Genomic DNA, 25,081 nt, shown 5'->3' with positions numbered 1-25,081 from the left:
AATATGGCAGCTCCCCCTCAGAGCCCATCCAATTTTGTGACCCCTGAGAGTTAAAATTACCTTTTTTTTTTTAACCACCTTGTCTTGTCATCCAAACAAACAGGATGCCATGAACAAAAAGGCAGTCCCACTGTCAGGTCTGCTAGAAAAAAAAAAAAGTATCTAAGAAACTCTAAAGAAGTTTTCCTAAAAAACCAGGAACCTGAAAGATCAAGTTTTCTGTAACTATTTGTTATGTATGATACTTAACATAGTAAAACAATTAGCAGTAGAAAATCTGAGAAAAGGGTAGAGCTGACTGGGAGTATTTGGATAAAACAGGTTTTCATTAAACCATACTGATTTGCTGAATCAGCAAGAACACACAGACAAGCAGCAGCTTTGGATTCAGCATAAATCTTCCTGGTTTTGACCAGAAGCTAACTCTACGGGGTCCCCAAACAGCACCTCGTGAGGGCACAAGGGACCTGGGCCTAAGCCGTGTTTGCCTCCTCCAGACCAGAGACACACTGACAGGCTTCATACACCAGGCAGTTATTCTGGCCACCTGCCTACTCTCAGGTGAGACTCTCTGGGTTTCTCCTGTGGGAACCTTTCTACTTTGCTAATCAAAAAGTCATTGGGTCTCCTGCATCCCAGGTGACTGCCCCACATCTTTGGTACATCTACAGCAGGAGACTACTGTCTTGCTCTTCACAGAGGAAAAAAAAAAAAGTTGTTTTGGAAGGCCTTGGGTTCACTCCAGTGAACAGAACATACCTATCTAATAAAATAATAAAAAAAAAAATTAAAAAAACCCTGATCATTTTAATAGGAATGGAAAAGTGATCTGTCTTCTGTAATCTGGTTGTTCTGCCTGGGCCAGCATTTGGGATAAACATAGCTATCCCACAGTATGATTTTTACAAAGAGCATTCATAAAATCCACCGCAGACAAAGTAAATAGCAGCATATTCTATTGGGCTGCGTGGCAAAATTAATATATAATATGTCGAATTATACTTGCATGTAGCAAGTCCTTCTAATGATAAATAGCGTTTGTACTGTTTTGTTTGTTTTCAGGGAACAGTGCAAAAGAGAGGGCACTAATTACATTTTGATCTAATGGAAAATGCAAAAGAAAACACAGTTTATAATAATCTGCTTAGTAACACAGGTTGCTATGAACACATCGGACCATTACTCCCCTCTCTAGACTGCCTCCTCACTGAGGCAGCATGCAGCTCAGCACCCACACAGCGGACCCTCGCTGTCCCCACAAGGCTCAGCATCAGTCACTTGAGAAGTGGTCTCTCTCTCCAGGACATGCCACTCCCCTGCACTAACAAAACCACTGGCCAGTAAAGGGGGCTTTAAATCTGGGCAGCAGGATTTCCTCCAGAGCTGGATGCAGACTTCAGGGAAGATGCTCCCTGGTCCCCCAAAAACACCCCAGAGCAGCCACGGATCTCAGCACCATCAGAGCTGAAGACAAAACTTACTTTTTCCTTTCCCTTCATCACATTGATACATGTGAACCTATTCTCAGGCAAATGAAAAAGCCACAGTAATTTCAGCACTAGGAAAGACAGAAGATGGTTTAATAAAATTGTATACATATGTTCCTGCGTATAAATAAATACATGAACAGCACTCAGATATTCCAGCAGTATATACCATGTAAGTACCTGTTAAGTGTAGATAGGCCACAACCCTGCTTTAAGTGATGAAATTTAAAATCTGCCATTACAGAACAGTGGCCTGAAACATTATACAAGTGACATGAGTTAAGGATGGAGTAACAGCCTTTACACTCAATTTCCTGGCTTTCCTTGGTTTGCGTCACACCCTTAATGTTATTTCAACATTGCGTTTTGTCCTCTAAATTAAACGTACAGTAGGTGTTTTGTATTTAATTTCCTTACTGGTTTTTTTCCCCTCCTAAAGGAAAAAGAATGGAAGAGATTCATGAAAGGTTATAAAACACACATTGTGTACTGGAGAGGCTGGAGTAGCTCTTTTGGAGCCTTTTCATTCTCCTGGGAAAATATGTAATTAGGTAGTTTTTTAACATGTGTATTATGTACTGAATTACATGTATTTATACATTTCTCAAAGGAGTATTGCTTACACAATAGCCTGGAGCAACTCTTTTGGAGCCATTTGGGTCTATCATGTAATTATGTACTTAAGGCCCGTTTATAGTAAATTTTGTTGTGCCTACGTAGTAGCTTTTTATTTTTAAGATGAATTTTAAGGCTTGTGAGGGGTGCTACATTGACAGCCCTGGAGACTGCAGGCTTCTGTTTATTTACAGAAAGGGAAAACACAGGTAATGAAGGTGTGGGCATCCCCAGACTACCCCTCCAAAATTTACCTTATTGCTGACTTTGGGAACAACTTCCCAAAGTAAGTGGTAAATGATTCAGTATTCAGCTTCTTAGTAATTTGTTATGACAGGTTTTGGGATGAGGACAGTCATCTGCCTGGAACTGGACTAATACCAAAAAAAATTATTTCACATAGGCTGCTAAGTATTTGCCATCTGCTAATCTGCAATTTATCTCATTTCATTTTCTTTTCTTATATAGAAAAAAAAAACCCCAACACTTGCAAGCAGATTTCTGTAAGGATTTAGGCGCTGTGAAACAGCCACAGGCATTATAGAAAAGGGTATTAGATATGGTTGTATCCTCTCAAGATACAGTTTTCTGAGTCTTTAAATAGCCAAAAGAATTTAAAGGTTCTGTGGCTTTTTTTTTCCTGGAAAGAAAGAATGTATAAGCCAAAATAGTTTTCTCCTAAAATCATAAACAAACAAACTCCCCCCTGCCAACACAGTACAGCTAAAATGACTTAATGTGATGCTGCCAAGAAAGGATGGTGACAGCTGTAATGTAAATGCATGGATGGATGTATTTTTACATTATTTGAAGTCCCAAGAAAGAAAATAGCTTGCTCTGAATGACAGAAACTGAAGTCATCAAGCAGCAGTGCTGGGCAAATAATAGGCTTTCTTACCTAAAAAAAAAAGTTGATACCAACTCTCAGATTAGTTTGACACTCTCCTCCCAAATGTAGTTTCATTTTGCTTGGATTTTTTTTTTTTTTAAACTGTTTTGGTTATTTCAAAGGTGTATGCCAAGGGTTTGTTTGTTTTGTTGGTTTGTTTTTTTTTTTTTTTTAACAGTCTTGTTTTAAACAAAGTATCAGAAACTTTTTCAAAAATGTTGAAGGAATTCTGCATTTTCCAAGCAACATTTTTTATTTAAAACATGTTGAAAGAGACTTAATTCTCTTCCTTTAATTAAAACGTGACTGGAACTCAGCCCAATATGTGAAGTCTTAAAACCTTCCAAAACTTATTTTTGGGAAAATCTTCTATACATAAAAAAAGCCTTCATGCCAGTCTCCTAAGGAGCAGTCAAGAGCACGATATTTAGCTCCAGCTTCCCTTTTCCTTAACACCAAGCTGTGGTGGGAAGGCATGAAATGCAAGGTTAATGATGAGGGTCAGTACCAGAAGTGTTTTTTACTCTGTCAGGGCAGTGTTTTCCAGAATATGAGTAGAAACATCACACATGCTACCTTTTCATTACTGCGGTCCATCAATGGCATAAAACAGTAGCAACCCACGGACAATCTGAAGGCAAGACACATTCCCTATCCTACATTGAAGGATATAAGGTGCAAGGAAAAGCAATCAAAAACCAGGGAAAATTACTATAATTGACACACTGCTGACTGGGTACCACTGCAATCTTTTTTAAGCTTGTTTTTAGCTATGCATTTCACCAGTTTAACTCTCAGTATAGAAAGTACCTTTGTGCACAGAGAGTACAAATTTCAGTGAGTTACAGCTGACTCAAATCAAAGCTACCGAAGTACTACATGTCAATCTGCTTCCCAGGAGGCTATTGCTGTGCCTGCTTCAGCTTTTTCTCCTCGTTTTTTTTCGGCAATAGAGAGGTCCACCACCAAGTTCGCATGCATTTACTTTAAGTTTTAGGAAAGAGAGGCGTTCCTAAAATATCACTGATAAATAAAGGAACAAGCCTGGGAAGTTTCAGCTCAAAAGGCCAAAGATTCAGAAAGAAATAAGTAACAGAAAACGGGGTGAAAACAGAAACGGTTAAGTCTTAAGGGTGCTGTCATTCAAGAGGATGGATGTTGCAATAGGCAGACCATGAGATTGAAAACCAGAAGACTGGCATCTTGGCATCATCATGCTGCCCTCCAAATCCCAGCCTCTGTGCTCTGGTTCCTTTACCTGTTAAATAAGTACCATAGTGCTAGTCTAACTGCAGTATAGAAGGAAATGTTTAATCATGAGCATCAAATATAAAGGTCATAGGAATTTTTAGCAGCAGCAGAACAAAATCATTTGGAGTTATGAAAAAGTCTGTACTGTCATTTTTGAGATACTGCTGCCATTTCCAGTCAGGGAAGCTACTTTTCTTCCTTGGGGTTACATAATTAAAAGCCTAATCCTGCATCTCTTCCTTACAGGGAGAACCTTATTGATATGAAAGCCCCAAAGATACAGGTAAGCATTTTGGCATCAACAGAGTTACATGTGCAGGCACAAGGAGTGCTGGAAACTTCCCCAGACCTTTAAAGGACATTATTGATACAGCTGTAATTTAATACCAGTGCTTTCATTTTCAGCAGGAGAAGGTACTTCTCATGGCAGAAGACCACCACCGGGTGGACGTGCCTGTCACTCCTGTGCCAATGCATATAGTTAGGAATGCAGCGCCAGAACGAAGCTGTGCATCCATGAAGCCTGGCTCTCTGTGGGCACAGGCACCATGTAGCATAGTCCCTCTCAGCATCCACAAAAAGTACTTTGTGCCCCTGTTGCTGCTACTGGAAGGCAGTTTCAGGACCTCACTATACTGAGGGGTAGAAACCGTCTGATTTCCAGTTTAAACCTATTCAGGGCCAAGTTTATGACCACTTGTCTTATGCAAATATTGCTCTTGGGTTTAAATAGCTTTTTCCCCTCTCTGGCATGTAGCCCTGGATGTATTTATAGAGTGCTGTCAAATCCTCTCTCAACTCTTTCTTGCTAAACTAAACAAGCCAATCTCTTGTAGTCCCTTCCCATAAGATAGACTTTCCAATCTTTTAATATCCTCACTAGATTTTCCATAGACTTATATTTCTAGCTTTAATTCAACTTTAACATAGTTATTTTTTAAAAAAGTATGCAATATTCTAAATTAAGCTTTCTAGTGTCTTGTACTATGGTACCAATGCCTTGCCTGACATATTTGGCTTCCCTGCGGTTTCACCACTGTCCCGTTGTCACCATGTCACTAGCTAGAATAGGACAGACAGAGTTAACCTTGAAGATTTAGTCCAAGACTCAGCCACACATGGAAGTAGCACAGTTAGGTAAGCATGAAGTTAAGAGGGTCTTTCGAACGCTTAGCACTGCAATTTCCTAACAGGTCAGAGAGGCATGACTCACTTGCATATGTGCAACACGTCTCATTTTTAAGACAAACACTAACCATTAAGAGACTAGAAAGTGAGAGGCTCAACTAAGGTTAATCATTCCCCACTCCACTCCCCTGCCCCCAGCCCTAACTTGAAGTGGCTCTGCTTTTGTTTTGAAACCAGAGAAATGCGAAGTTGCCTCCAGATATTAGTCCGGATGCATCCATCCACATCCACAGATTTAGACAGGAACTAGTTCGGCTTACCGTCTTCTACCATCCCTGTCCCCTGCACGGGAGAGCACAGCCTCTGTGCTGGAGGCTAATCAACCTTTTTTTGTCGCACCAACATTTCAAAGGCTGTGCTAGTGCTGCCCAGCCTTCCAGCGTGCTTCTCTTCAAACCGCAGCCGAGATACAGGCACTCTTTCCTGCTCTCAGCTGCTGTGTGCCAAAATAAAAATCAGTCAAACGAAATAAAAATCGCACAGCAGTAGGCAGCATGCTGTTTGTGTCGCTCTAACTGGCTGTGACAGCCATGCAATAGGAGCGGAGCAGCAGGCATCACGCACATACATATGGCAGTGCTACGGCAGCAGGGTATACCCAAGTGCTACCCACAGGCACGCTCCCCTCTCCTCCCTGCACCCCATTGCTCGTCAAGACCCTGCAGCATTTAGTCTCGCTCTCAATTTTATTTTTGCCCTCCCCAGAAGCCGTCCTGGAGCCAGTGCCCAAGCAGGCAATCTCTCAGTGCCAAAGTAAGTGTAGCTGCCCACACGCTACAGCTCTTAAGCATCTGATAAGCATGTAGCCTGAATAAATAGTTCTTCAAGCATCCTCAGACACTAACCTTTACAGAACATGTGTTAAGAATACAAATGTATTAATAGTATCCTTTAGATGTTTCTTCTTACTATTGTTTTCCCTTTGGTGGTCACCAAGCATGCTCTTCAAGGAACTCACCATGGTATGCGTTAGGTAACAAGGTGACATCAGGACAGCTGTTATCTATCCATTTTACAGCCTATGGCTCCAAGAAGGTAGATAAGGTAAACAGCTAACAGCAGATGGGATAACATACAAGAAGTGATAGCAAGGCACTGTAAGTTGGTAGTTAACCATTATTACTTGATGCAATCTGTCTACCCTGTGATCCATTTTTTCTTTTCTCCATTTCAACTCACATACATTGCCTGGGCACCTACCCTGGGAGCAGTTTATGCACGGCAGCTTCTGCAGCATACATGCTCTGAGTTTTCCATAGATGCACATAGACACAGGCACAGCCCAGGCCTCATTTCGCCAGGCACAGATTTAAGAGAAGGAACTATATTTAGAAAGCATTCTCACATTTTAATGGCTCAGAAACATGGATTTCCACTCACTTGCTCACACTCCCAAATCTGCAATACCAAAAGCACAGTCAGTGGCCTGCAGAATAGATATTTATAGATACTATAAACACACAAATATGTCAGGTTAAGGTACAACTAAAAGCATCATTTGGGCCTTGGTTGTGTCTTTCTTACCTTACCACGCTTGGACTTCTTTGAAATGTAAAGCTACCTCTCAATTACAACATTCCTTTAATGTTTTACCCATGCATCATTGATTTGTGTAAACATACAACTTTCTCATTTTTTATTCTTAAAACTACACATGAAACCACTACACAAGAAATCCAAAGAGTTTGCTGCTGCATCACCAAGTCACCAACAATATATGACAGATAGAGTTCATTTTGAAGTCCCAGATTCACCCACCACCATGTTTGAATGGTTAAGTGTAGCACTACTTTATCAGGAACTTTACATTTCCACAGCACTGGAAGGTTGCTCAAGTCCCACTAATACACATAAACACAGCACCTATGAGAGCAACAACAAATTATCAGTGAAAAGACAATGCTGGTGGCTCTTATAACAACACTGACTTAGCAGAACTGTTGCACACAGGTTGGATGCTGAGGGTAGCAGCCATCTTCCCCATGTTATAATATGAACACTAAAATACTGCTGTTTGGCACATTTTATATGCTCTTAGTGATTACATACAACTGTTCATCTACATGTATTTTTTCAAATATATTTAACACAAACCTTAGAATTAAATTTAATGACACAATAGGTTTGAAGTGATAAAAGAGTATACCTTTATAGCTCAACTTTCTTACTAGTTCTGAGAATAGTTATTCTATTACTAAAGAAAAGAATGTGGTGGGCTTCCACTCTTACTTTTCAGTAAAATAAAAAGGTTAAAATCCCAGATTTGGATGAGAACAGAACTCATACTCTTGAACCAGAGATGAAACTTCACTATAAGAACTTCCCCCAGAAACAGCAGACATATCAAACTTACAGATCCTCCTTTTCATTTAAAGCTCCCTGTAGCTTTTTGGAGGGTTAGTATGGATGTTATTTTGGGGTTTGGTGGGGTTTTTTTGGCATTCAGTAAATTTGCAGCAATATTAGTGGAGTTACATCAATATCTCTTTATATCACCCCAGCAGCAACTGAAGTGTCTTTGAAGATGCTCTCTAACACAATGTAAATACTTGGCAGTCATCTACAGTTAGAGTTGAAACATTTTAGAAATGCTGAAGGAACAGATATTTCAAAGATACCTGCAGATCTGAACCTGCAGATCTGTTCCCTTCCACAGAACCTTTGAATAAATATTCATAAAAATCGGGAAAGTCAACATTCTGGCATGAACCATTTCCACAAAATCATGACAAAGGATTAAAGTTGTGAGATGCAAGAATTTTAAATCTATACATTAATACCTTTTTCTTCATTCAGCCTTCTTCTTAAACACATAAATCAAGTCTGAGAATCTTTTGCAGTCTCTTTATTCCTGAAACCTTATGGAAAAGAAACTTGCAACATGCCTACCCCCATGGCTTGAAGTGTAAATTTCCATCTGGGAGAAATAGTTACTTGCTTTTATATCTCCTTAGGGTCAGTAAAAATAAAAGATTAGCCATCAATTTTACAGTCTCCTATTGTCATGTGTCTGAGTATATGCCTCATCCTTCCTTGATTAGATTGTGAAAGTAAAAAGGCCTCCATGGGATTCATGGGGTTCTTCAGCTCTTGCTTCTCATCTTGGGGGAAAATGTCCTCCCCCTCCAAAACCCAGAAGACAAACAAACAAAAAAACCCCAAACCAACAAGCTGTGATTCTAAACCAACAGTTGCTACTGCTACTCAACCAAGTTTTATAAAAATTTTGTTAAGAAAGAAAAAAAGCTACTAAAGTACTTTAATGTGCTTGCTGAAGAAGGTTCACATTCTGACCTAATCTGATCTCTGGGACTTGTTCCACTGTATCTTATTGCAGATAACCAAACTGCTTTCCAGACTTCTTGCTCCTCTACCAAATCATGAACTCCTTTCCAAAAGATAGCCATGGGACAGACCACTGTCACAGAATGTGGAGTTTTTGCAGCACCAGGGTTATAACTGATTAAGCAGCACTAAAAAGAGCCGAACTTCCCAGAAGGTTAGAGATGTTTTCAGCTGCATCATCTAGCACTGAGCTTATGGGCATCTCCATTGATATGAGCAGAATATCAGTCCAGGTCCCAGATATTAGATACACTGTATTATGGTTACTTTAAATTATGGTCACCTGTTGGTTAAAACTTCTCCTTTGAGATGATGACACCAAGCTGAGTGCTATAGTTGACACACATCCAAAGAGACCTGAACAAGCTCGAGAAGTGGGCCCATGTGAACCTCATGAGGTTCAACAAGGACAAGTGCAAGATCCTGCACCTGGATAGGGACAACCCCCAGTATCAATACAGGCTGGGGGATGAAGGGATTGAGAGCAGCCCTGTGGAGAAGGACTTGGGGGTACAGGTGGATGAAAAGCTGGACATGAGCCGGCAACTTGTGCTCGGAGCCCAGAAAGCCAACCATATCCTGGGCTGCATCAAAACAAGTGTGGCCAGCAGGTCAAGGGAGGTGATTCTTCCCCTCTAGTCTGCTCTGGTAAGACCCCACCTGCAGTACTGCGCCCAGCTCTGGAGTCCTCAGTCCAGGAAAGACACGAACCTGTTGGAGCTAGTCCATAGGAGGGCCACAAAAATGATCAGAGGCATGGAACACCTCTCCTATGAGGACAGGCTGAGAGACTTGAGGTTGTTCAGCCTGGAGAAGAGAAGGCTCCGGGGACACCTTATTGCAGCCTTTCAGTACCTAAAGGGGCTTATAAGAAAGCTGGGGGACAGACTTTTTAGTAGGGCCTGTAGCAATAGGACAAGGGGTAATGGTTTTAAACTAAAAGAAGGTAGATTCACACTAGATACAAAGAAGAAATTTCTTACAATGAGGGTGATGAAACCCTGAAACAAGTTGCCCAGAGAGGTGGTAGATGCCCCATCCCTGGAAACATCAAAGGTCAGGTTGGATGGGGCCCTGAGCAACCTGATCTAGTTGAAGATGCCCCTGCTCATTGCAGGAGGATTGGACTCGATGACCTTTAAAGGTCCCTTCCAACCTGAACTATTCTATGATTCCATGATCAGTTTTTGTATAGAAAGTTTCTAAGTCATGTTTTGTTCTGATAAAGAAACTAAATGCACTTAGATGATAAATGCAGGCTCAGTAAAAATCAACCATGCCTTCAAAGTAAGTGTACATGTCTGATAACAGTTCATAAAACAATATTGTTGTTCCTTTTCTCAACAGAAAGAAATGTTAACAGGGAGCAAGCCAAAGGCAGGAAGGGAAGGGAGGTACCAGGGATTCCTGGTATGTCTGATTTACTGTAAGTGGGCTCAATTCCCCAGTGCACTTTGTCCCACAGCAGATGCAAGGGCAAGAAGGTTAAACAGACTGGCAACGGGCATGGCTGCTGGTTTACAAGAAATATACTGAAAGAGCAGCCTAAGGCTTTGTACAATATTCCAAATAACCCTTTATTTTCACGTTTTTCCACATGGATAAAAGACTGTGCTTGAGCAGCAGTAGTGACAGTTGCCACACCAATAGTTATCATACCAAATCCAATCTGTTTAGCTTCATTTAAACAAGCTAGATTTCTAAAGGTTTTGTTATCCCTTGAGCTGGAAGAAGAACATCTCTTATTTATATTAGTTGCTTAAGACTCCCCTGTGTTATGTGCTGCACAGCAGTATAGTGAGAGCGTTCCATCCCAAATCGCTCACCATATAAACAGAAGAGGTATAGGAGGGAGATATTATTTTTCTTGCTTCTAGTAATACAGACCCAAGTCACAGAATGACTAAGAAGCTTGCTTAAGGTCACATAGGACACCTGTAACACAGCTGCAATTTTTTTTTTTTTTTTTAAACTCAGACCTGTCACATCCTGCTGTAGCTGCCTACCAACAGGATTGGTGTCATCCCTAGAGAGAGACTGAAGCTGTCACTGCAGGTTCACTGATGCAATGTTCCCGCTGACTTGCAGTTCTCCGTTAGCTCCATCCACATGCAGCCCCAGGCTTATTCCAAGCATTAGCATTATTCAAAGCTCCCAGTGAAGCTGGCTTTCACTTGTTTGCTTAGAAGCATTTGCAACACTTCAAAGGTAGTTCCTCCACAGCAGTCTCCTACCACTAAACCCAGGGTGCCTGTTTCCCATTGCAAGCGTAAGAATTGCTCTAGAGGAATACCTACATATATTCCTTTAACCACAAACCCAATGTAATTTTAAAAATATAGTAAGATGAGATGAGACACAGTTAAATTCCAAGCACAAACTAGTTACTGCATGCAGCAGAAGGGGAAAACTGTCCATTAGGACAGCTGACATAGCTGCAGTGATACAAATCATTTAAGCAAACCCAGTGCTACTGAACGTCAGTAGTGCTCTGCGGGTTTGGAGAATACCACAAACACCACATGAACATTAATTAAGCACAAGGTAAAGCCGTAAACATTTTAACAGTAACCACAGCACTCTGGGAGGCCTGATTACCCACTGTGGTTGTGTGCTCTGATCTGGCAGTTCCCTCAGGACCTTCTTTCCATCACACCGCCGCTTGCAGGCCTTGATGACCAGCATTTCCAGAATAGATATATTCTCAACACTGTATTTCCAGGGGCACTCTGGAAATATGGATACGCCTGCCACTTCCACATGCCATTAATTCTGGGACGTAAAAATACGTGAGTGCAAATTCTAGCATTTCAGCCCTATGACAAGTACTAAAGAGCCATTTGGTGAAAGTGAGCGTATGTTCAACTGCTTAGCAGAATCAGTGTCTTCACTGTAGACATGGGCAATATCACAGTCATTAAAATTAGGCTTGGTTCCATAAAGGTCTACTGCATACAGAATTTGCTTGATAGAAGGTAAACATGGACTGTATATTCTATTACAGCACATCAACAGCAAGATTTTTTTTTTTCCTGTGCAACTATTACATATGTACTTCTTGCCAAAAAAAAATAAAAATCAGAGCTAGCAAAATTCACTTTAAAATGTATTGAAGGATCATTACCACAGTCAGTTTAAGAGTAGGACTGCAATAAGTGCTAGCACAAAACATCAACAAAGCAGAGCATAAAACTTTTGAGTCCGGAAATAGACTCTTTTCGTAGGTTATTTTTCCTTCTACAGAGCAACAATGTAATCATCAAGCAAACAGAGCAAGTGAAGGAATGATTGACGGAAGGCCAGGCTTATTTTTCACTAACATAAATGCATTCACTGCCTGGAACAACCAGCAAGTTATTCCTTTCCATGGTCTTCCTGTTATTTTAACTTCTGGAAGGAAAATCTACTTGAAAAGATGGTATCTTTGCATGCATACCTACATTATATACATATATATTCATATTCACACACATGCGCATACATGGGGAGCAGGGATGTTTAGAAATGCAGCCCCAACATCCAACTTTGTCTGTGAACTGCAACGATGCAGGCAAAGTTTATTTCTTCTTTTCAAAGTATGTGGATAATATTTATTGTCTTTAAGTAGCAACATGAGGCTGTTCTCTGGGACAGCAGGGAAACAAGACACAAAGAACAAACCCAAAGAACAAGTTTGGAAAAACATGACAGACTTTATACACTGGTGAAAACCACGCCAGTAGCATGAACACCTCTATTTGCATTCACCCGTTTGCTGAGGCATGGTTTGTTGTTCTAGCCGGCCTTTAAATCCTCAGCGAGCTGCTGTCTCCAAATCCCCTACGCTAGGCCTTCTCCTAGTAAGGACCTGGGCAGCCTCCCACCCACTGACAAGGGGAAAACATGAAGCATGGGAAATTTCAAAGCAGCAGACAGAAAAGGCTTCGCAGAGAAAAGGAGACAGATCTTTATATAGGCCTAGACCAAGCCAGGTATGTAAACTCTTGCACAGCTATAAGCTATAGGAGTACTCCCGCTGTAATCAACAAGATCTCTTAAACACACTTAACGTGAGGCTCATGCTTACATACCTGGCATAAATGGAGACAGAACAAGCAACTGTGGGGCCTTCTTACAGGGGGGTTTCCAGCACACACGGACAGGGAACGACAGGGCCACAGACCCAGCTCCACGTTTGCCCAAGAGAGACTGATAATTCTGGATGGCCAGTTAGGGTAAGGCTGATATTTAGATACTTATTTCAGCATCTCTAAGAAGCATATATATATGAAAATAAAAATAATTTTTTTATATATATGTGTGTGTGCACATGTGCATTTTTTTATATATAGTTTTATTTAGAGATATATAAAAAAAAAATCACACCGTAAGCTACAAAACGGGCACTCACAACTTCTGAGGCTCCTAAAGCTAACAGCGGATGCTATTACAAACTGGGACCCAAATGTCAAGTACCAACGATGCTTAAGTGCTGCTTAATTAAAATGGAAGAGAAAGAGCATTCATGTATTAATTCAGTTATTCACAAGGTTTTTTACATTCACAGCAAGAACCTAACTTACCCTTCAAGCACTCCAGCAACTTTAGGCACTCTCAAGTTTTCACCTAATGGCTTTTTATTTGTAAAAGTACCACATCTCTGCATGCGAACAAAAAGCTGTCATGATCTCTCTAGCTTTGTTAGGTCAAGTATCTACTGTCTAGGTACACCCCATACCTTCCTCTTATATTCGGTAGCCCAGAGCAACATAGTGCATAGGTCACTTGTTCCACAAAAGCGACTTTTGCTCTCAACAATATCCCACCAAGGACACTAATGGCAGAAGAAGAAATCACAAATCAAGTAGATATTCTGAATACTTCAGTGAAACCGACATATTAGTTAAATACAGTTTAGCATAAAATATATTTGAGTCCCAGACAGAGCTGTGAGTTACAGTTATCTGTGCAACAGGAGCAGAACTTTGACCAGTGCATTTTACTGATGGAAATACTAAAGCCTATACTACATAAAAAGAATACCTGATATATCACATACCATGAAAAAGAATGAATTAAAATTAATGGACATATGGACACCATGTGTGAGTAAAAACTGAGGGTTAATTATTCATATATTATTATACAATCAATGAAGAGAGTTAAATGTCAACCTGCACTCCAGAATTTCCAAGTCAGTAAGAATCTACTATTAATCTTGAAGAACTAGATTAATTACATGCACCAAAATTTTTTAATAACATTATGAGACAAGAAAAAAAAAAGAATTCATCAAGTCACATCATCCAAATCAATATCCATTTTCTAAAGAAAAACAAGGGAAAGAAGAAATATATCATGTTTAGAAATGGATTTAGAAAACAACTCTTGCTTTTTCCACAAGAAATTAAATTTTGGGTTAAGGAATTTCTTTGCGTCACCAGAATCCACAAATACAGATTTAGTTTCTTCAAGCACTAGCTGATTTTCTTCTTGAAAAGGGAACTACACCACACGCATTTAGAAGTCTTAAAAAAAAAAAAAAAAGACTCTTTCTTCTGCTTTTTGCAAAGAAAGATCAGGAAACACCAATCCTCTATTTTAGCATGCAGAATTTTTTTCTGCCTCTGTAACTCTTGCCAAAATCCATTCTTTATCTTGAGCAGATAAAGAATGTGTTTAACATAAAGCACCTTATTCTTCTAAACACTCACATAGTTTTCTGAAGGTTAACAGATGCATCAGAAAGAGCAACAAGAAACAACCTTCTGAAAGGTTTTCAAGGTTTGATCTCTTTGTTATATTGCTGTTAGCTCCCATGCAACCAAACAACAGTGGTGTGGCTTTTTAGGCAAAACTTCTGTCATCTATGTCAAACTCAGAAGAATGGAGTCTCATGATTTAACTTTATTAGACGATACGGCTGCATCTCTTTAGATATCTTCCAGGGATCTCTTTTCAAAGCAGAAATACATGTTCTTTAATAAGAGAGATAGGACAGCTCCACTATTGCATCACTGTTACACCAGCAGCATCCTGCTGACAAGGATGGATACTTTTCTAATGATGGTGGCAGAGCAGGAAAGATGGTAAGAGAGACCACAGTTCACAGCTCCACTGCATTTGGGACTAAATGTGCTCTTAAACAACATGCCTCTGACTGTTTTTCACTGGAAGGATAAGTCTACATCCTTTGAGATCTAAGAAGCTGTACTGGAAGACAGGGCATTACTGCCTAATGGTCAGTGCTGCCATGATGGGTACCCAACTGTTAGCTCTAGCCCTCTAGTCATCATTTGTCTCCGTGGAAGCGCCCTGCTGCACACTCCCATCAGCACCTTGTATGGACCTCTGTGGGCCTGGTTCCTCCCACACAGTGGAAGTGCCAAGTGAGCATGCTCTCTGCAGTTTCCAGTGGAAGAGTTGGAAAGTAGAAATCCAGCCACTGGTGCAATCAGTTTGAAGAGCTAGACTTGGTTAAGTTCCCCGCTGTCTCTGCTCCGATTTGGCAAGAGTTAAAGAAGTTAGAGGATTAGAGAAGACAAATGTCCTGTTATTTTAGAAAAGTTAATTCCTGGAATGATTGCTGCCAGGGGGCCACAGCAACAGAGCCAACAAAGAGGGAGAGATTCAGGGCAATTCTTTCCTATCAAGTTGGCCTGCGCCCCAGAGATTGTTCAGCAATTCTCCAGGATCAGCAAGAGAAAGTCAGCTGTGGGAACCCAGCCTTGCCTTTGCAAGCATCAGCAACCTTGTAAACACCCAGTAAAAAGGCTCCAAAGTGAGCAGAAACATGAAACCGGGCTGGGTTCCCAGCTGGTGTGAACTGGTGTCATTCCACCCCCGGAAAGCTAAGCTTCATGGTTTCAGCTCTCCTGTTGAGACTGTGCTCCCAGGTACCGCCGGCCCTTCCAGGCTGCGATTCGGCACTGAGCAGGCTTTGCAACACGACTGCGTGCGAAGGCTCTGCAGGAATCTCCCTCTCGGGCCTGTGTGGGCAGCAGAGTTTCTCCCCAGCTGCAGCAGATACACACATTTCTATGACGCTATTTCAGACCGTATTAGTGATGAGGAACTGGCCTTGGGGCACCCTCAGACTGCCTCAGTAGCACAGTGCCACGGGCCACCACACTCAAAGCACTGGAAGGAGCATATTTGCCCCTTATCAACAATAAAAAGGTGGCAAAGGAAGATTTAGCCTTAAGTTAACCACATAGGACTCCCCTGGGCATCATTAGGCAGAGCTAAAAGCCAGGACAGAAACTGAACAGTTAAAATGCATTCCTCTCAGAGTACCCATTAAAAGAAAAGCCCTTGTCTTTAGCCAACTGCAAATCCAGTATTCTGCAAAAGTGAATTAAAGTGGCTGGAACAGAGCTTTTCTAAAGCAGTTTACATTGGACAGATCACAAGAACAATAATCACAAAACATGCTTTCTGTGAACCTTCCAAATTATCACATTTCTTCTTTTGACAACAACAGAAAACATTCAGAAGAGGAAAAAAAAGTCTGAAATCTAAGCAGTAAGTGCAAGGCAATTTTAAGGGTTAAGGATCTGAAATAGGGACAAAAGCAAAGAGAAGAGCCAGGTCTTTTGAGTACAGCCCAAAGTCATAGCAATAGAAGAAATCAGATACTTTCTTGGTGACAAAGTCCAAAAGCACAACAAGAAAGATAGCCAGCTTTCTCAGAATTTATAGCAGATGAACAAAACACTAGTTACTCATATCACTGTAACATCCAAGCAAAATCAGTACCTCATTATGCTGGTCAAACACACAGACACAGGCAGTCCTTGCCCAAAGTGATTGCAAAGCAACTGAATGAACCAGAGAGCAGGAGGGAGAAGAGCAACCAAGATGAAACAGGTCAACAGAGTGCTTAGGGGATGCCCTTTTATGCCCTTGCAAACCACCTGCCATAAATTTCTGAGCATTAGTTTCAGGTGAGACACATCATTGCACCTCGGTCTTTTCACACTTGCAGACCTGCAGCGCTGTTAATGCTCTGGCAGTTTTGCTGATTTTCTTTCCCAAAGGTAGGCTTCCTGTGAAGCTTGTGAGTAAAATAAATCAAAGAGCAGTTAACACTCACAGATTTGGCTTGACAGAGTGGCTCAAATCATGTGGCTACCAGCCAGCAAGAGCTGCCCTGCCCCACAGCCTAACAGCCCCCCTTCATCCCTGTATAGCTTTACAAGGCATCTCGGCTGCATTGGGCTGAATTTCAGGAGGCCTTTTCTTTCCAAGAAACAGAAATAGGGACCAAAACAGCTTTCAGTTTCCAAATACCCTACAAGGCCTCCCTCCTTCATCTGGACCCCCCAAATCATTGTTCCCCAACCCCACACTGAGTCCTCCCTGCAGACCTACTTCTTCCCTCACCAGGTGTAAGCTCTGTGAGCCCAGCTGGCTCCTAACCCACCGTGCTGAGGGGCACAGGTGTCCATATCCCCTACAATGCCCATCACTGCCTTCCTCGCAGAAGAAGGGAGGACAACACTGTGTCCCAGGGACAACCCTCATACCCCTCACCTCTACCTTAATGCTCTGTTTTGGGGCTGCTCTTAGAGGAGTCAATCTGCAAATCCACTGCTGGGGCACCCACACCCGGCTGATCCTCTGGAGCAAATACCCTTTGCATTGCCAGCATAGTCTGGAGATGTAAAAGCAAGGACATTTTTCAGATGGTAATGTCTAAAATAAGTATCTTTTGAGCCCAAATACTCTTGTACATTCTTTCAGTTTCTTCTGAACTTTAAATGGGGAAAAAAAAAAGATTTCAGCATGGCAGGTCGAAAGATGAGTTGCTGACATTAATGTTTGAACAACAGCCAGAGTTCCTGATTTCTCTTCCTTTGCAAGCTGATGCAGTTCCACGCCGACTTGCGTGGAAACTGAACTAGTTTCATTTAAACTGTATGGTTTGACATGACGGTGTAGGTCATTTAATTTCTCTTCATTTTTCAATTTGACAGCAGATTGCAAAACTGGGTATTAGCTGAGATCAAATGGAATCCTTTTTTTTTTTTTTCTTGGGTGGATGATTTCAGTAACTAATCAGCAAGGCTCAAATGACAGGCTTACCAAGTCTTGGGCAGTTTTAAATTTCTTTATTTGAATGTGCAAGATTTCAATCCACTTTTCATCGCTATTCCTTCTTCTGGAGTTCAAATATTTCAGTATTTCCTGGAATGCATATGAGCATTACAAATGTAATCAGACTGAAATTCACTTTCAAAACTTTTTGGCATTACAAATTCAGACCTACTTTTAAGTGTAGGCCAGATTTCATGTTCATTTGTGTCCAGGAAGTTCAGAGGGTTCCACACACACACCTTGAAAGCAGAAACAAACCATCTGAAATTAATGAGGTAAGTGTGGGTCCCATCTTTCTATCGGGGAAAGGTGGAGTGAAAAGTTCAAAACCAAAAACTATTTATAAAATCAAGACTATTAATTAAATGCTGAGCCAAAACGTATCAAAGGCAAAGGAAGTAATTCCATGTGCTCCACTTGGCATGGGATCAGGCCCTTCGTTTGAAATTTTGCAGGGTGAGGAATATGGAAAAGAACACAGTGTTACCTTCTGCTTTTCAAAAGGCAAAGTCTCTCGTCCACCCTTCTGGGGAAGTTTTCTAACCAAGTGATCAGCACATACCTCCAGATCAGGGAACTGATCCTGAATGATTGCCTAGCTCATTTGAGTATATTTTCCAAGATTTGGAGAGCTTCTGTTTGCAGTCAGTTCTCCCTGGATTCCTCCTTGCCCTGGTGGCAGAGGTAGCTCTGCTTGATACTCTGTCCATGTGTCTGTCCTCCCCTGTGTAATTTCACCCCTGTGCTTGGTAACCACCAGGCACACACCAGTGACTAAACCATGCAGTGCCTAAGGCCTTCCTGCATCCCTGCTGAAATCCCTCCACTGGGCTAGCCCAGGTCACTACCAGTGCTCTCTGCCTCTTCCTGGCTGTGGCCATTCACCACAGTTTTAATGCTACCTATCACTATTAGAGCTACCAGAAGGACCAACCACAGCAACATAAATGACAGGTTTTTCTCAGTATTCCAAGGCCTGTCACCCCTTCCCTCTTTTCTCTCCTCTCCTCTTCTCTCTTCCCCTCTTCTCCTTTCCCTTCCCTTCCCTTCCCTTCCCTTCTCCCCTTCCCTTCTCTTTTTATCTTTTCTCTTCTTTTCTTGTCTTTTTCTTCTCTTTCTTCTATTTTCTCTTTTCCTTTTCTTCTTTTCTGCTTTCCTTTTCTTTTTTCTTCTTCTCCTTCTCCTTTTTTCTTCTCTTTTCTTTTTCTTTTCTTCTTCCTTTTTTCGCTCTTCTTTTTCCTTTTCTATTTTGTCTTGCCTTTCTTCTTTTCTTTTTTCCATCTTAGATGAAAACCCATCTTTTTTTCAGCTTCTTCTGGTGCTGCCAGTAGTTCTTCCTGGGAACATACATTGCAGCTAATCTCCCTAACCTTGAAGTCACTATCCCAGTCAGAAAACAAGATTAATTTCCTGAATTTTTTGCAGTCGCTGCCAGAAAGTCCAAACTCTAAAAGTTTGTGATCTCAGTTTTATACATAAGCAACCACTAGGTACAAAGATACTATCTGTTTATACCCAAATGATCTGTGGAGGTCTTTCACAAGCCCTTTGGGGAGGCTTCTCTCTGCTTCACTAATGGGAGATTGGGAAACTGCAGTTGTTCATATTGGTTTTACGGGAAAAATAGAATGTCCTCACTTTGCAAAACAATTTAACTTCTCTGCTATGCTGCAACACATGCATTTTAAAATCAACACAATGGCTCTGCAAGACTGACAATGCATTCCATCTGTCTAAACAGAGATGGCCTCTGCTATCAGGTCGGCTCGCAATCTCTAGTTTGTCCTTCTGATTGGAAAGTACCAAACTACATACAGACAGCTTAAAAGAAGGGAATGGGACTTGCACAGCATCAAACAGGAAATCCGTGGCATGCAGATTTTCTGATAGCCCTCTGATAGCCCTACTGGACCAGTCTCCTTCACAAGAGGATAAATCTTTAAAAGCTGTGGAAGCCAACAAAGCTATGATAAATTCCACCATTTCAAGACCTGCTCCTATATCTGCTGCTATCAATCTTCATCCCACCTTACAAGTTTGGTTTCTGGCTCCTTCTTCTGTAAAGAATTTGAAGAACTGCCTTTGATTTTATTTGTAGAAAGAGATGGGGAATGCATTTGACCAGTCCAATTAAGACTGCTTTCAATCACACAATGCTTATTTTCATAACACTGCAAATGTTCATATCCAATCTGTTCAAATGCATGCTGCATAACATGAAAGAGCATCTATTTCAATTTATCAAGTAACATCAACTTGATTTCAGCATTCAGCTGCTGACTGAACACCCAGGTAGTACTATCAACAACCAGATATTTAAAAAACCATCAGCAGAACTCACTTCCACCAATTTCCTAAAAAACTTCTGAAAAAATCAGCTCCCTAAAGCCCAGAGAACCAAGCTGGACAAATTCCAGGCCTGCAAGGAAGCCAGCAATGACCTGCATTTTGTTCCACAGACAAATACAGGTACAAGAGATGTTGCCAGCTCTATCAACTTTATAACAAATCTTCCTATTGCTTCTTTTTCTTTTAAAATCTCATCTAGGTATATTGTTCTATTTTAGAACTCTCTTCTGAATTTTTAAACTGCTCCTGATTGTTTTAGGGTCTGATTCTGGGTATTTGAGTATTTAAGGTTGTCAATAGTCCAAATTTCTCACAATAAACTACTCACAAAAAAAGTTAGGATTTCTCCTTTCTTCAAACACAGTTCAGTAAATGAGTCTCCTACTGATGTCACCTACTAACATTGCTAATAGTATAGTCGTTAATGCAAGTACAAATATCGTATAAAGCCTTGTGGGGCATTTGAGTTAAGAAACACCTAAATTTTAGATCATATTATAATTTAAAGTGAAAGTGCAATGACAAGACAGAGACAAAACACTTTTTAACCCTACCAAAGAAACAAACCCCTCAATGATTCTGGGTTTCTGGATGAGAGCATGGAAAAACAAAAAAGCTTTTCCCAATAGGAAGTTAAAGAAATGAGGGTTTATGTACCTGGAATGTCTCTAATTATTTTAAAGCATCTCCAGAGATAAAATGTGTTAATAGTTTGTCTATAAGCAAATGACACAATCTGGCATATTCAGAAACATGAAAAAATTCATGATGCTGACTTAGGTTCAGACTCAAAGTCCACTGAAATCAATGTGAATTCCCCTTCATAGCCTTCAAAGGGCAATGGATTAGGCTTTTAAGTCTCCAGTGCTTATGGCACAAAACAGAACTGTAATGTTTTCTAATAGTTTTCATGCTTTAGGAGGATCAGTTGCGTGGTCAGAGGTACAATGCTTTGGAAACACGTGCTCTAAAACTCTACAAATGCAGCTCTAAGTGCAAAAGAGATAGGACAACCAGTGCATTAGGAGAGAATTTGAGGAAGGCAAGTCCATAAAACCACACAAAATGAGCCAGCAAGCAGAAGAGAATCTTCAAAGGTCTTAACAAATGCAAATTTCTTAACAAATTAACATTTCTTAACAAATTAACATAACTGACTGAGAGTAGCAGGTGCTCACACCTCACCAGGTCTAAGGTAGTTAATACTGGTTTGCAACCAGGGTCTACCCCCATTCTGTTTGGTCATATAAGCTCTTGCCAGGTCTGCTGCTGTTACAGCCAGAACTGTTCTGTATGGGGAGACTTGGCCCGTGCAAAAGGGCTGCATATAATGCATCAGCCTTACTTAGTGTACCACAGAATCTGGAGTTTTCTGTTAACACAGATGTAACTAAGTGTAAGCCGCAAGCAGTGTTTTCTCTTTGATGCTGGTTATTCTTAAGGTCCTTTCTCTATTTCAAGCTGTTCCCCATCAGATATGTCCCTTAAAGGACAGAGAATTCAGTAAAGTGGATATGTTACATGGAGTGGGCAGAACTGCCTAGGACTACAGGCAGTTGGACAACGGGTTTTGTTCCTGAAAACTTGAATTCAGAAGAATGGTGCCACAGTGACTCATGTATAGACTGCTTCATGATCTCGTTTTCCTCTGGCTAGACTGCATTTCCCATAAAGCAGCACAGTATACTCTCATGATAAACTCATGTGATATATCACAGGAGTCCCATGGCCACCTGGCCTGAAGATCAAAGGGGCATGAGATACTTGAACTGTGACTTGCAGGAAGCTCCTCAGTGGCATTGCTGAATCAGTATTTCCATATTACAGCTAAAAGCCTTCACTTGTGGATCTGGGAGACAGGAAGGATTTTGATGAAAAGACCAAATAATTTATCAGAGAACTGTCACTTTTCTGGCAAAATGTTTGCTTTAGTCAGAGGCTCAATCCTCCAGGAGAAGAGAGTGTCAGCAGGAAATGTACACAGTACCCTGTATTTTTATATGCAACTTTTTAATGTGAAATTTTAGCTTCTCCTAAAATGGATCTGCAAGAGATTAGAGCTACATATGCATTCCTCTACCAAGTTAGACATCTTCAAATTTCTTCTTGTACTTTAAAGCTCTTTTGGCCAGTTTGGGGTAGTTATTAGACAGATAAATAGTGAAACAGCTGAAGCACAGAAGCAACTGCAGTGAAGTGGGCTCCTCCCCAGACTGCTTTCCTGAGTACCTTGTAAATCAGCAGTGTGACACTGCTCCTTGTAAATTAGACCATCATGAAGGCCTTTTAAGGCATGCAGTTTAGTGTACCCTTTACCCTATGTTTTTTGAGAATTTCTTGTTAACTAAGAGCTAATTGGTGCTTGCTAATTCACTTTTATGTGTAGCTCTGGAGAACAGAAAAAAACCTAAAAATTAACAACTTGTCCCCACCTCAACCCTTGCTTGGCCCCCCTTCAATGCTTGACACAGCCTGTGCCAAAAAAAGAGATCTTCTTGCAAAAGTTTCATGGGTCCTTGGCATATGTGATCCCAGGCATTTTTCCTCGCACGTCTGATCCAAATTCCAGTCACAACAGAAACGTACAGTAATTGAATTGATTGGCTGTCAGCTTTAAAAAGGTGACTATATCACTGTTTATCAGCGTATTTTTATCACATTGGCTGGTATCATGCAGCCCTCTGTGTAGGGAGGTTACTTGATCCTGCAGGAACTGCTCTGAGGTTGGTTGGGTTTTTTTTCACCAGCTAATAGCGTTTAGCATTTCACCAGACCGTATTAAACTCAATGTACAAGCAGTTAAGAAAAGTACTGTATCTGGCACTGTTTAATGTCACTGACATGAAATGTGAGCAGCTGTGCCAGCACTCCTGAACTCTGAAAGTACTTTACCTTTCCTCCATCTTTTGGCAATTAAATACATTTTAATACATTTTGGGGAAATAAATACATTTTAATACAGTGCTATAATGTTAGGAATGTTAAAGGGTTAACTATGTCTTGTCATTTAGATATTAAAAGAAATCATGACCATTTTAGTCATAGAGATGCTTAGCTACCTTTTATCTCCAGGTTCACCAGGCTGAGGACTTACAGTGCTCTCCGAGTGGCAGAACTGTATGACAATTTAATGAAAATGCTCTCCTCAGTTTTTGAGTATACATGCACACTCACTGGAAGAGTTATTCTGACTGCTACTTTAGCCTTAGCACATTGTATTAGACATCTTTGGGCAGAGCTTTAATCTTTGAAGAAGCAAGGCCAAAACTCTGATTAATATCAATAGGCATCAAAAGCCTCTATTTCAATGAACTTAGAAAAAGAGTATCTTTATATTTTGTCTGTAACTCAAGAATGAGGATATTTTCCCTTTCTCTGCTTGTTTTTATATTAAAAAAAGAAAATGACAAAATAACTTTTTTCTGTTGATTTTGATTTTATAAACCTGAGAAGAAAAGCAGCATTTGCTACCCAGCATAATTAAGTGATCCCTTTCAACAGATCTTTGCATGAATATGGCTTCACTGGCCTTTGCACACGGGCTGGATAGCTGCTGAGGCTGGTGGGCTTCTGCTAGCGGGTAACTATTTCCTCCTGGCCACTAATCAAAAAAGACCTACTTTTGAATGCCAGTTCTAGGGCACTCATTGCAGACAACCGTGCAGGTACTTCCCAAGCGTGTGGGAAGATTCTGGGGAAGAGATACCAGGAACAAGATCTGTGTAGGAGCAAGAAAAATCCATTACTGTCCATTTGCCTGTTGTTTGATTGGAATTTTCTTTTGATGCATTAAAATATCCCCCAGCGAGATCCGCAGGCTATGCAAAACCAGCCTGACTCCACCAATTTTGCAGTTTTCTCAATGATTTATACCTGGTGAAGAGCTTTACTAGCTTGCATGGAAAAAAAAGGAAGACAGTTATATGGGGAGGGCTGAAGAAACATTTTTCATGGTGAAGATAATACAAGAACAATGGGATCCCCCAATGCAGAGAATGGAGCCAAACGGGCCATGGACCATGGAGTCAGAACAGATGCCAAAATGGAAATCTCCCTTTCCAATGGTAGTTACAGCTTCCTGGCAAACAGCTATAGGTGGGTTGAGTTTTGAACCAGACAACAGGCGTGTCCTGTATCTCTCTTTATTTTTTTAATACAGTGATGTGTAAATCAAGTCAAATTAAAGCCAATATCACACACACACATATCATGGCAGCACCAGCAGATTCCTTTCCAATTTAAGCAGAGAAAAACAAACATTCATTGCCAGAGGCAGCTGTGTGTAGTCATTCCTAACTACAGCCCTTCCTTGAAATTGGAGGGATCTCAGTTTATGAGGGCCAGAATCCCATGTGATGGTTGATTTCCAGTTTCGCAGTACAAGAGAAAACCATTTTGAAATTACAAGATTGTCAAAATGTAATTGAGCTCTAGAGACACGTATTTCTGAAGATTCTTGGGAAGAGTGCTGTAAATTTTGTAAATACTCTTTTTCTGCATTTATTTAGTCATTTTTGAAGGAAAAGGGTACTATAACAGCTTAGATATTATCATGACAATTATTTAACTATCTTCCAAATCATCCAAAATTTAACTATCTTCCAAATCATCCAAAATCCAAATCTTCCAAAAATCATCCAAATCATCCAAGGACCAAACCTAGTGAAAGGGCAAAATTTCATGATCAGACCATGGAAGCTACCTGACTTTTTAGGCTCCCAAACATCAACCTATTTAAAGACTTCAATTTATTTCTGACTTGAAGAAGAGTTAGCAACAGTCCATGTATGAGTGTATGACTTAAACACTGAGAAATGGTATCGGGATTTCTCCTGTTGCAGTAAGTAGTGGAGGTGAGACAATGTCTCTGATTATCCCT

The sequence above is a fragment of the Haliaeetus leucocephalus genome, unplaced genomic scaffold, assembly GCF_000737465.1.
Source record: "Haliaeetus leucocephalus isolate CR32 unplaced genomic scaffold, Haliaeetus_leucocephalus-4.0 Scaffold808, whole genome shotgun sequence".
Lineage (NCBI taxonomy): Eukaryota > Metazoa > Chordata > Aves > Accipitriformes > Accipitridae > Haliaeetus > Haliaeetus leucocephalus.
Note: the sequence above shows the minus strand (reverse complement) of the source record.